We start from the raw sequence: 9,723 nt of genomic DNA on the forward strand, positions 1-9,723 counted from the left end.
ATATGCAATTAAACGGTTTAGATCTTTAATTCTTAATTTGACTAGAGGGTTAGTAAAGAAAAACAAAAAGAAAAGGGCCCATTTTAATGAAACAGTCTAAGGTGCACAAGTTGGAGCTCATGGTTTCCCTTTCGCCGATCCTCCATCGGTTTCCCTGGGCTTCGTTCACTCCCGGCCCCGCTCCAAGTCCACTCCATCCTGCTGTCTACGACTTCCCCTTTCTGGCGTCTTCTCTCTTCATCTCTCACCAAACAAAAAACCCAGATCACCTCGTTCTCAGGTACACAACAAGAGAAAAACACTCCCTTCACTGGATGGCACACATTCCAAAGCCCCTGTTATCTCTAGCCCTAACCCAAACACTGCTGCTACAGGAAAAACCATTACATTAGCAGTGAAACCTTTCCCAGGGCATTACATGATCAATCTTTGAAAATGTCCCCTTTGTTCCCATTCTGTGCCTTCTGCCAATCATGCTGGTACCTTTCCTATAATAGCATGGGCTTATGAAGCTCATAATCCTTAAGTAGTTACAGAACCCCTGGCCTCAGGGCAGCCCAGAACTCGTTCCCAGCATGTCCCGGACCTCAGGGTGTGCTGGAGCCTCACAGTTCCCCATAACTCCTTCCTCAAGGTCCTAGGTCCAGATTATCCAAGAACCCAGTGCATCTTGGGAACCCCATACCCCCAGTGAAGGTGATTTTTGGAGAGCAATTGTTACAGCTGTGGGAGAAATTAGACTTGATCCTGACCAAAGCCTGAGGATCTACTTCCATAATGTATATATTTAGGTGAACCCAGGACTTCCTGGCTTCCCTGCACTGCCCCATCACCCCTCACAGGCCTGAGCTGACTAAATTTATGTTTAAAGAACTGTCCTTGAGTCAATCTGACCCGAGCACAATGATCTTTGGGAGCATTTGATCCCAAGCCGGCCCATGGGGGTAATTATTCCAGACTTGAGCTGAAGGAGATATCCTCAGCACAGAAACAGGCCCTTCAGCCCACCGAGTCTGTGTTGACATTCCACCATCCATTTACACTAATCCTGTACCAATCCCATTTAATTCTCCCCACATTCCCGTCAACACCTCCAGATTCTACACTCACCTACGTACTAGTGGCCAATTAACCTATCAAGCCACATGCCTTTGGGTTGTGGGAGGAAGCCAGAGCACCCAGGAGAAATGCATGTGATCACAGGGAGAATCTGATGGTCTCGTGATGTTTGTTGTTTTGTGGTAGCAGTACAGAATTACTATAAGTTACAATCAGAAATATTAAAAGTTCAGAGTACATTTATTATCAAAGTATGTATAAATTATGCAACCTTGAGATTTGTCTGCTTACAGGCAGCCACAAAACGAGAAACCCAAAATGACCCAAATTTTAAAAAAGATCAACAGCCAATGCACAGAGAAAGAAAAAAAATCAAATCGTGTAAACAGTAAAAGCAAGCAACATCATTCAGAATGAAAGCGAGTCCATAGACCCAAAGCCCAGAGCAGGTCCGAAGCCTCAGCCTCAGTTCAGCACACAGCAGGGGAAATTGTTGCAAAGCTCACAGACATGAAGCTCAGGGCAGGACACAGCCTCAGCTTCAGCGCCTACAAGAATGGAATAAACGTCACTGGGCAGCGAGCAGAACCGGCCTGACCTTCACCTCCGGTCCTGACACCTTGCCTTTTCAGTTCATCTAGCCTGGTGTTTAAATTGTCCAAACACCGGGTCGTCCCCCGCACACTAGGACCAGCCACATTGATATGCTTAGGGTCTGGACCCCGCTGCCACATTCCGGCCCATACACGACCTTGTCAAATTGGCCTGGTGCTTAGATTGATCCAACTTCACTCCCAGTTTAGGTGCTTGAACTCCAAAGCTCCTCCGGTCTGCTCACTCCAACCTTATCTCAAACGTGCCTCAACCTCACTCTGAGCACTTGCCCTCAAACATGCCTTGACCTCACTCTTGACTTTCATCGCAGCCACACACCTTGACCCTTGGGTCAGCCTTGCCTTCGTATGCCTCTTCGTTGTTTGCTGTGATTGGTTACCACAATTTCCCACAGAAAAAGTGTTATCAGTAAAGTATTTAATTGCATTTCTTGCTTTATGAACCTCCAGTAAGCTGTCACCCACTTCAGTAGCGCCATCTTAAATGAGAAAAGTAGTGCAAAAAGAGAGCAAAATACGGACATAGTGTTCATGGGTCCTTGGAAGTTCCAGACAAACAGCACCCAAGGTTAGGATCAAACCCAGATCACTGGTGCCGTGAGCCAGTGGCTTTACCAGATGCACCACTGTACTCCAAAGAAAATCAACACCAGAAATACTTTGCAGGTCAGGCGACAGTTGTGTAGAGGGAAGCCAGGCTCATGTTTCCCATTGAAGTCATGCAGACCATACTTCTGGTCCAAATGAAATCTGTGCTTGAAGGTCAGAGATCAAATTTCCTGGCATCATGAAACTTGTGAAGCCTGTCGTTGCCATTCAAAATAATGCTGCAAATCTGAAATAAATCAAGAAAAATGCTGAGATGTAAACTCGTGGATCTGAAACAGTAGCTCTGTTTCTCTCTCTATAGATTCTACCTGACCTGTGGAGTACTGCTGGCATTTTATGTTTTATTCAGCATAGAGCGAAGGAGATTCATGGGCAGTGACTTCATTTTTCTAAGAAATAGAAGCAGGAGTGAGCCGTTCAGCCCTTGTAGCTGTTGCAACATCATTGGTTGATCTTTTAGTCCTGATTCGCCTTTCTGCATTCCCTTAAATCTAGAACTTGATCAATCTTTGTCTGAGTATACTCAGTCACTGATCCTCCATGTCCCTCTTGTGTGCAGGGTTCCAAAAATTCACCTCTCTCTGGGCGAACGTTACCCTTTCCTCTACCCTCTCAAGCCCTATGAGAACTTGTGTGTTTCTGCAAGATCACAGCTCGATCTTCTGAACCTGGGAGTGCAATCCCGGTCTCTCTTCATGGGACAAACTCTCACCTGGGTGTCGGACAAGTGGCCCAACACCAGAGGGAAGTGAAGCTGTGAGAAAGGTGGTTGTACGTACAGTCAGGATCATGCATCATGGAAGCAGACCCTTCGGCACCTGGAGTCCATGCCAGCTATAAAAGGAATCTCAATTTTCAGCCTTTGGCCTTCCATGCATTGATAGTCCGTGCGATCATCCCAGTACGGTGTGAGAGTCACTCCTTGAGCAATGCTGGCAGTGGATGGATAGATAGAACTGGACATTGGCAGGGTCAGCCTCTTGGCATGATATTACCAACTTGGTATTTTGTAAATTTCTGATTGGTGCAAGAAACTTCCTCCAACATGAGTATGTTCTCTCAATGTGGCCACCCTCCTCAGTGTAATATGACCTTGTCCACATAATTACCACGATATCCCTTCACAGACTAGGAATTCCATTGTTCCACGTTCTCCTTCCTGAGGTGTATCATCCTGGGATTTTACATAAGTAGGTAGTACAGAAGGATTTACCGGTGGCCAACCATTCTAACTCCATTCCCATTCCCATTCCAATATGTCAGTCCATGGTCGCCTCTATTGCCACAGTGAGGCCACTCTCAGGTTGGAATAGCAACACCTCGTATTCCTTTTGGGTAGCCTCCAACCTGATGACATGAACATAGGTTTTCCCTGCTTCCGGTAATTTAATCCCCCCCCCCTAATTTTCTCCTTTTCCATTCCCCATTCTGTCTTCCCTCTTACCATTTCTTATCTCCTCACCTGCCTAACACCTCCCTCTGCTGCCAATCTTCCTTCCCTTTCTCCCATCCTCTCCTGTCAGACTCCTTCTTCTTCAGACCTTTACTTTTTCCACCTATCACCTCCCAGCTTCTCACTTCATCCTCCCACCCCAGCTATCTGCCTTCCCTCCTCACCTAACTTCACCCATCACCTTCCAGCTTGTACTCCCTCCCCTCCTCCCACTTTTATTCCAACTTCTTCGGCCTTCCATTCTGGTCCTGCTGAAGGTCTGGGCCTGAAATATTGACAGATTATTCCTCTTCATAGATTTTGCCTGACTTTGAGTTCCTCCAACACTTTGTGTGTGTTATCCTGGAATTTTACTTTTGTTTATGTCCTCACAATCTCTCCCCAACTGCAATAAATGTTAATATTGTCTGTTCAAGACATCTCTCAAAATTTACAGAAATATCTATGGGTTAAAGTACATGAAGAACACTTTCCTTTCAGTTTCGTCTGGAGAAGGATTGCACACATGACTTATTTACTGGTTCCAATGCAGGATGAGCTTACAGGCAATTAAACCTTAGACCAAACCATGGCTCACCCAAGGGTTTTCCTCCTCACAATTCTCATGTGTTGTGTAATCTCCAAGCTGATACTCCAGAGCGGTACCCAAAGGCACCTGTGCTGTCAGAGTGCAAATAAAGTTAAACAAGGCTCTCTCAGACAGATCTAAGTTTGTCATTCTGTTTTTTTTTAAAGCATAGTGTATTTATATTTGTGGGAATTGTCTGTTTATTTCCTGTATTGAAGTCCACACCACCAGGTTCTAGAACAGCTAGTCCTGATGACCCAAAACATCGACTCTTCGTTCCTTTCCGTAGATGCTGACATGCTGAGTTCTTCCAGCACTTTGGGTGTCACTAAGCTGAGTGGGTGGACGGCTGCACAGTAACTGAAATGCTCCCATGCACATAGCCTTTGTTGCCATGTAGCTGGAATTTTCTTTTATATAATGTTAATATAATTTTGAAATTATGTTATTGCCATTTTGAAATTATGTTAATATAATTTTGAAATCTGTGTTAATATAATTATGAAATACCTCATAATTATGTGTTAATTAATATAATCCATAAATTTTCTAACTAATAAACATACCACAGCCTGTACTTTGAAACATTTTAGAGCTTCAACATAGTTCCATTGTCAGTGTTTCAAGTTATGACACTGTTACAAATTGTAACAATAAACACAATGGAATTCAGTAGCTCATTGTTAATAAACCGCCAGCCCGCTGAATGCAATATGAAATGTTTTTGTTGTGTACTGTGTTTCATTATACCTTTCAATTAATAAATAAAATTGAAAGTATGTGATTTTTCAATATTTTTTCCTAAATATTCATACAAAATAAATCACTTAAAGTGCCGTGCAGTTTTCAGGCCATGTAAAAATTTCCTGCTCAGAGCAATGGTTGGTCTGCGCAGTTGTAAACAAAACTTAGAGGGAATGTTGTATGTGTTACTCTGGATTTCCAGCATCTGCAGGATTTCTTGTGTTCAAGAACAGCTGTTTCCCTTCAACTGTCCAGTTCTTGAACCACAATGATAATATATGTTAGGGGTCACTCAGGATTTACGAAATCATGAATAGCATAATTAGGGGTTAACTACAGAGAGAACGAGTCTTCAGGAAATAAAACCTGTACACAATTTAACTTCCAGCTGATACTTTGTGCTTAGTGAAGCCACTCATTCAAATTCTGTCCTGTTGAAACTATACAGTAATCCCCAGGCTGATGGCTCCAGGAAAGAATGTTACCACTATCAGCACTTTGTTAAAGGAGTATCCCTGCCACTTAATGCACAGTTCAGGACAGGTCCATTCTGGCCTATCCTTCAACATAGCAACATAAGGTGTATATTTCGGATGTTTCTGGTCACCCCGTTATTTATCTATCTATCTATTTATTTATTGAGGTACAGCACGGAATAGGCCCTTCCGGCCCTTCGAGCCTCACCATCCAACAACCCCCCCAATTTCACCCTAGCCTAATCACGGGACAGTTTACAATGACCAATTAACCTGCCAACCTGCACATCTTTGGACTGTGGGAGGAAAACAGAGCACCCGGAGGGAAACCCAGGTGGTCACGGGGAGAACGTACAAACTTCTTACAGACAGCAGTGGGAACTGAACCACGGTCGCCTGTAATGTAATGTATTGTGCTAACCACTACACAACAGTTTTGTTGCTATTTTGGGCATTTCTTGATCAGGGCGGCCTGCAGATAACGAACAGCACGGGGCTACATTGAATTGAACTGAGCTTAACTGAACATGCCTGGGCTCTTCCAATTTTATGTTTATATTCTGTGTTTTACACTCTTTTTTGCCATTTGCGTGATTTGGATTTTTTTTGTGTGCGCGTTGCTCAAGCGGGGTTTGATGTTTTTCTTTGAATGGGCTCCTCAGTTTTCTTTCTTCCGTGGCTGTCTGTGGGAAGAGGAATCTCAGGGCAGTAGACTGCATAGTTTGTATGTATGTAGACATACGTCGTTTGACAATAAAGTTATTTTGCATCTTTGAATCTAGAGGCTTTTGAAAGGGACGCCAAAGGGATTCTGCTGGTTGGGGTGTGCTATAATTGTAAATATGTAATTCTGTAAATTCACCTGACCACATCTCAAATCTTAAAGTTCTGTGATTATAGCAATTGAAACTGTAGTTAATCGTTCATTCACAAAAAATGCTGGTGAACACAGCAGGCCAGGCAGCAACTATAGGAAGAGGTACAGTCGACGTTTTGGGCCGGGACCCTTCGTCAGGTTCAGTTAGTCCTGACGAAGGGTCCCAGCCCGAAACGTCGACTGTACCTCTTCCTATAGTTGCTGCCTGGCCTGCTGCGTTCACCAGCAATTTTTGTGTGTGTTGCTTGAAATTCCAGCATCTGCAGATTTCCTTGTGTCTGTGTTAATCATTCATTGTTGTCTTTGTGTTGAAAAACTACAAACATCATGTTGAGAGAGTGAGACTCTCTTGGATCCTCCCATTCTCTCTCTCTCTCTCTCTCGGAGGTTTGCTGTGTGAATAAAAGACCTTTATATTTCCCAGTTACAGCTTCCGTGTGGCTCAGTTTTAGCCAGTCACGACAGTCAGTCATAACAACCGCTAGTTATCTCAGTGTAGCAACATTCTGACCACTTTGCACTGAAGCCAACTTTTTCTTTGTTCTGTGTTCTTCCTTGTAAAAATTTATGCTTAATTTACCTTTTTCTTGTGAATGTTGCTGATAGGATGGTATGTGCCTGTGATGCTACTGAAAGTAAGTTTCATTGTGCACATAACAATCAACGTGAAAACAAGAAAATCTGCAGATGCTGGAAATGCAAAGCAACACACACAAAATGCTGGAGGGACTCAGCAGGTCAGGAAGTATCTATGGAAAAGAGCAAACAGTCAACGTTTTGGGCTGAAACCCTTCATCAGGACTTTGTAACAGTAGCTCGTCCTTGTAAGACAATGACAGTTGAAGTATAGAGAGATTTAATATGTGCCTAAAATTATTTTCATATGTGTCTCCGATTATTTAAACAATTGACAATAATGGCTGGCTGATAATATCTTTATATTCCTCATTCCCTGAATGATAAGCAGGTAAGAATTTTATCTGTGTCCATAGCCCAGTAATGGGTATTTAAAATTTGCAGCACCCCAGATGGGACTTGAACCCACAATCCCTGGCTTAGGAGGCCAATGCCTTATCCATTAGGCCACTGGGGCTGAGTGAAGATTCTACTAGAAATAGCAACTATTTGGTCTTAGATTGCATCAATATTTATCAAAACCCAGAAAATTATAATGAATCAACAACAATTTTGCAGGAAGAGAATCCTATCTTGGGAAACTGAATGGTTATGATATGAATCAAAACCAGAAACGTTTTTGAAGGTTTAATGATTCCAGACACCAGACAGTGGAGATCTAGCCATGAGGGCCAGACAGTGAGTGTTAGACATAAAGTCCCAGACAATCAGGACCTGGTGGTGCGACCCCAACAGTGAGTTCCAGACGCTGAGACCCTGACAATGAAGGTCAAACAACAAGGGTTTGTCAGTGAGCCTCTGTTAGAGATTCTCAGACTGGGTGTCCCAGACAGTGAGTGCCAGACAGTGAGGATCAGACTGTTGAGTCCCAGACAGTGTGAACCAGAGAGTGAAACCCAGACAGTAAGTCCCAGATAGTGAGTCCCAGGGTGGATCAAACAATAAGGATCAACTCGTGAGTCCCAGGGGGTGAGGGTCAAACAATCCCAGCCAGCCCCTGCCGCAGATCTGTTTTCCCTGCCCATCACTGAGTTATCTCCGGGCTGGCTTGACCGGCAAGGAGGGGATCTGGGACCTGCCTTGTGTCTACTTCCCCCTGCCCATCTGCTGACACCCCAGTGTCCAGGTGCAGGGAGCCACACATGCCCCCCCCCCCCGTTAGTGGCCATGACCAGTGTGGGAAGGGGAGCTCCATGTGGGCCACTCTGACAACCTGCTGAAGCGACTCAGCCCGAAATGTGGACTCTACTCTTTTCCACAGTTGCTGCCTGGCCTGTTGAGTTCCTCCAGCATTCTGTGGGTTTGGATTTGCTTTGGATTTCCAGCATCTGCAGATTCTCTCTTGTCTCTGACATCCCTCTGCCTGCCACTCCCCGGCAGAGGCCCGATGCGGACTCTTGGCACAAGGGAGACTCTGTCTGGGGCAGGCGAGTGACAACTCTGCATCCAGCTTGTTACGAGGTGGTTGCATCCCTGTGAGACGATGCGCGTTTCCTCTCATGCCTGGACCATTGACTCACTCTCAGGGGTCGGCAGCAGCATCAAAATATAACCCGTCGATAATCTACCGTCTACCCATTCGGAATTGCCAGTGGTTCACGCACAGCTGCTCCTAACGTACCAGAACTTTGATTCCCGGACTTCCTCCACTCACCGGGACAACAACCCGCTCCATCATTCCTACATTCTTTCACTCACCGGGACCCCTTTCCCTCCCCATTCCTATATCCCTCCACTCTGAGACCCTCCTCCTTCCCATTCCCAGATCCCTCCACTCCCACTTCGCTCCTCTCTTTGAACTGATCGGTGTTCATTGCTGTGTTCCCTTTAAACTCGCCGGGCTCTCTGAAATCTATTAAACCGCTGAGTTACAACTTAAAAACAAGTGATTTTTTTTTTAAAAAAGCAACAAACAATCTGCCGGAGGAACAGTCGAACAGCATCTGCAGGGGGAAATGAACAGTCGATGTTTGAATCAAAATGCCAGTGGCAGGGGAAAGGGACCTGGCCTTTCAGATCCTAAGGCAGAGTTTCCATCCAAACATCCATTTTCCTCCACAGATGCTGTTCTTCCAGCAGATTATTTGTTGCTCTGGATTCCAGCGTCTGCAGATTTTTTTTTGTCTCTGAATGTATTGAATAACATCCAGTAGTCTAGAAAATCTGACGGTCCAGCTGCACCGAAGTCCAGAGTGTGGCGGATTAATTGGAGTTTGATTGATTAAGAGAATATTGGTTGAAAGGAAAAGGACAAAACTACCGGAAATTTATCTGGGGAGCGCACCCTTTGGTTTCCCCTGATGGCTTTAAGATTAGTCGAGCATCCGGCTCAAACCTCGTCTGATCGGCCGTGGTTTCTACCCGGAGGCTGGCAGCGGACATTTTGTATGGAATCCCCTCCTCCGTGACATCATGAGTGGCGGAGGAGGGATCTCCCGGGATAACGAGGCAGAAGTGGATCTGTACAAAATGTCTGCTGCCAGCCCGTCCTCCCTCTAACCAGCCGGGACCGGAGAGTTCTCCGGGGAGGTGGGCAGAGAGAGAGTTAGTGCAATTGCACGGCTCCCTCTCTACAACACCTCCGCGTTCTGCGGCCAGTGTGAGGGATTAATTTCCTCGCAGCAGCAAATCGTGCGCCCAACAGGGCAAAGCATTTCACAATAAAAGCAGCCTACACAAGGTGGCGC

General features: G+C 45.2%; 1 non-coding gene across 1 annotated transcript; it reads right to left on the minus strand.

The window, feature by feature from the left end:
* Nucleotides 1–7,420: 7,420 nt before the first annotated feature.
* On the minus strand, nucleotides 7,421–7,493 carry trnar-ccu (transfer RNA arginine (anticodon CCU)). Its single transcript has one exon. It is a non-coding gene; the product is annotated as a tRNA-Arg (tRNA).
* Nucleotides 7,494–9,723: the final 2,230 nt, after the last annotated feature.

The sequence above is a fragment of the Mobula hypostoma genome, chromosome 11 (assembly GCF_963921235.1).
Source record: "Mobula hypostoma chromosome 11, sMobHyp1.1, whole genome shotgun sequence".
NCBI lineage: Eukaryota > Metazoa > Chordata > Chondrichthyes > Myliobatiformes > Myliobatidae > Mobula > Mobula hypostoma.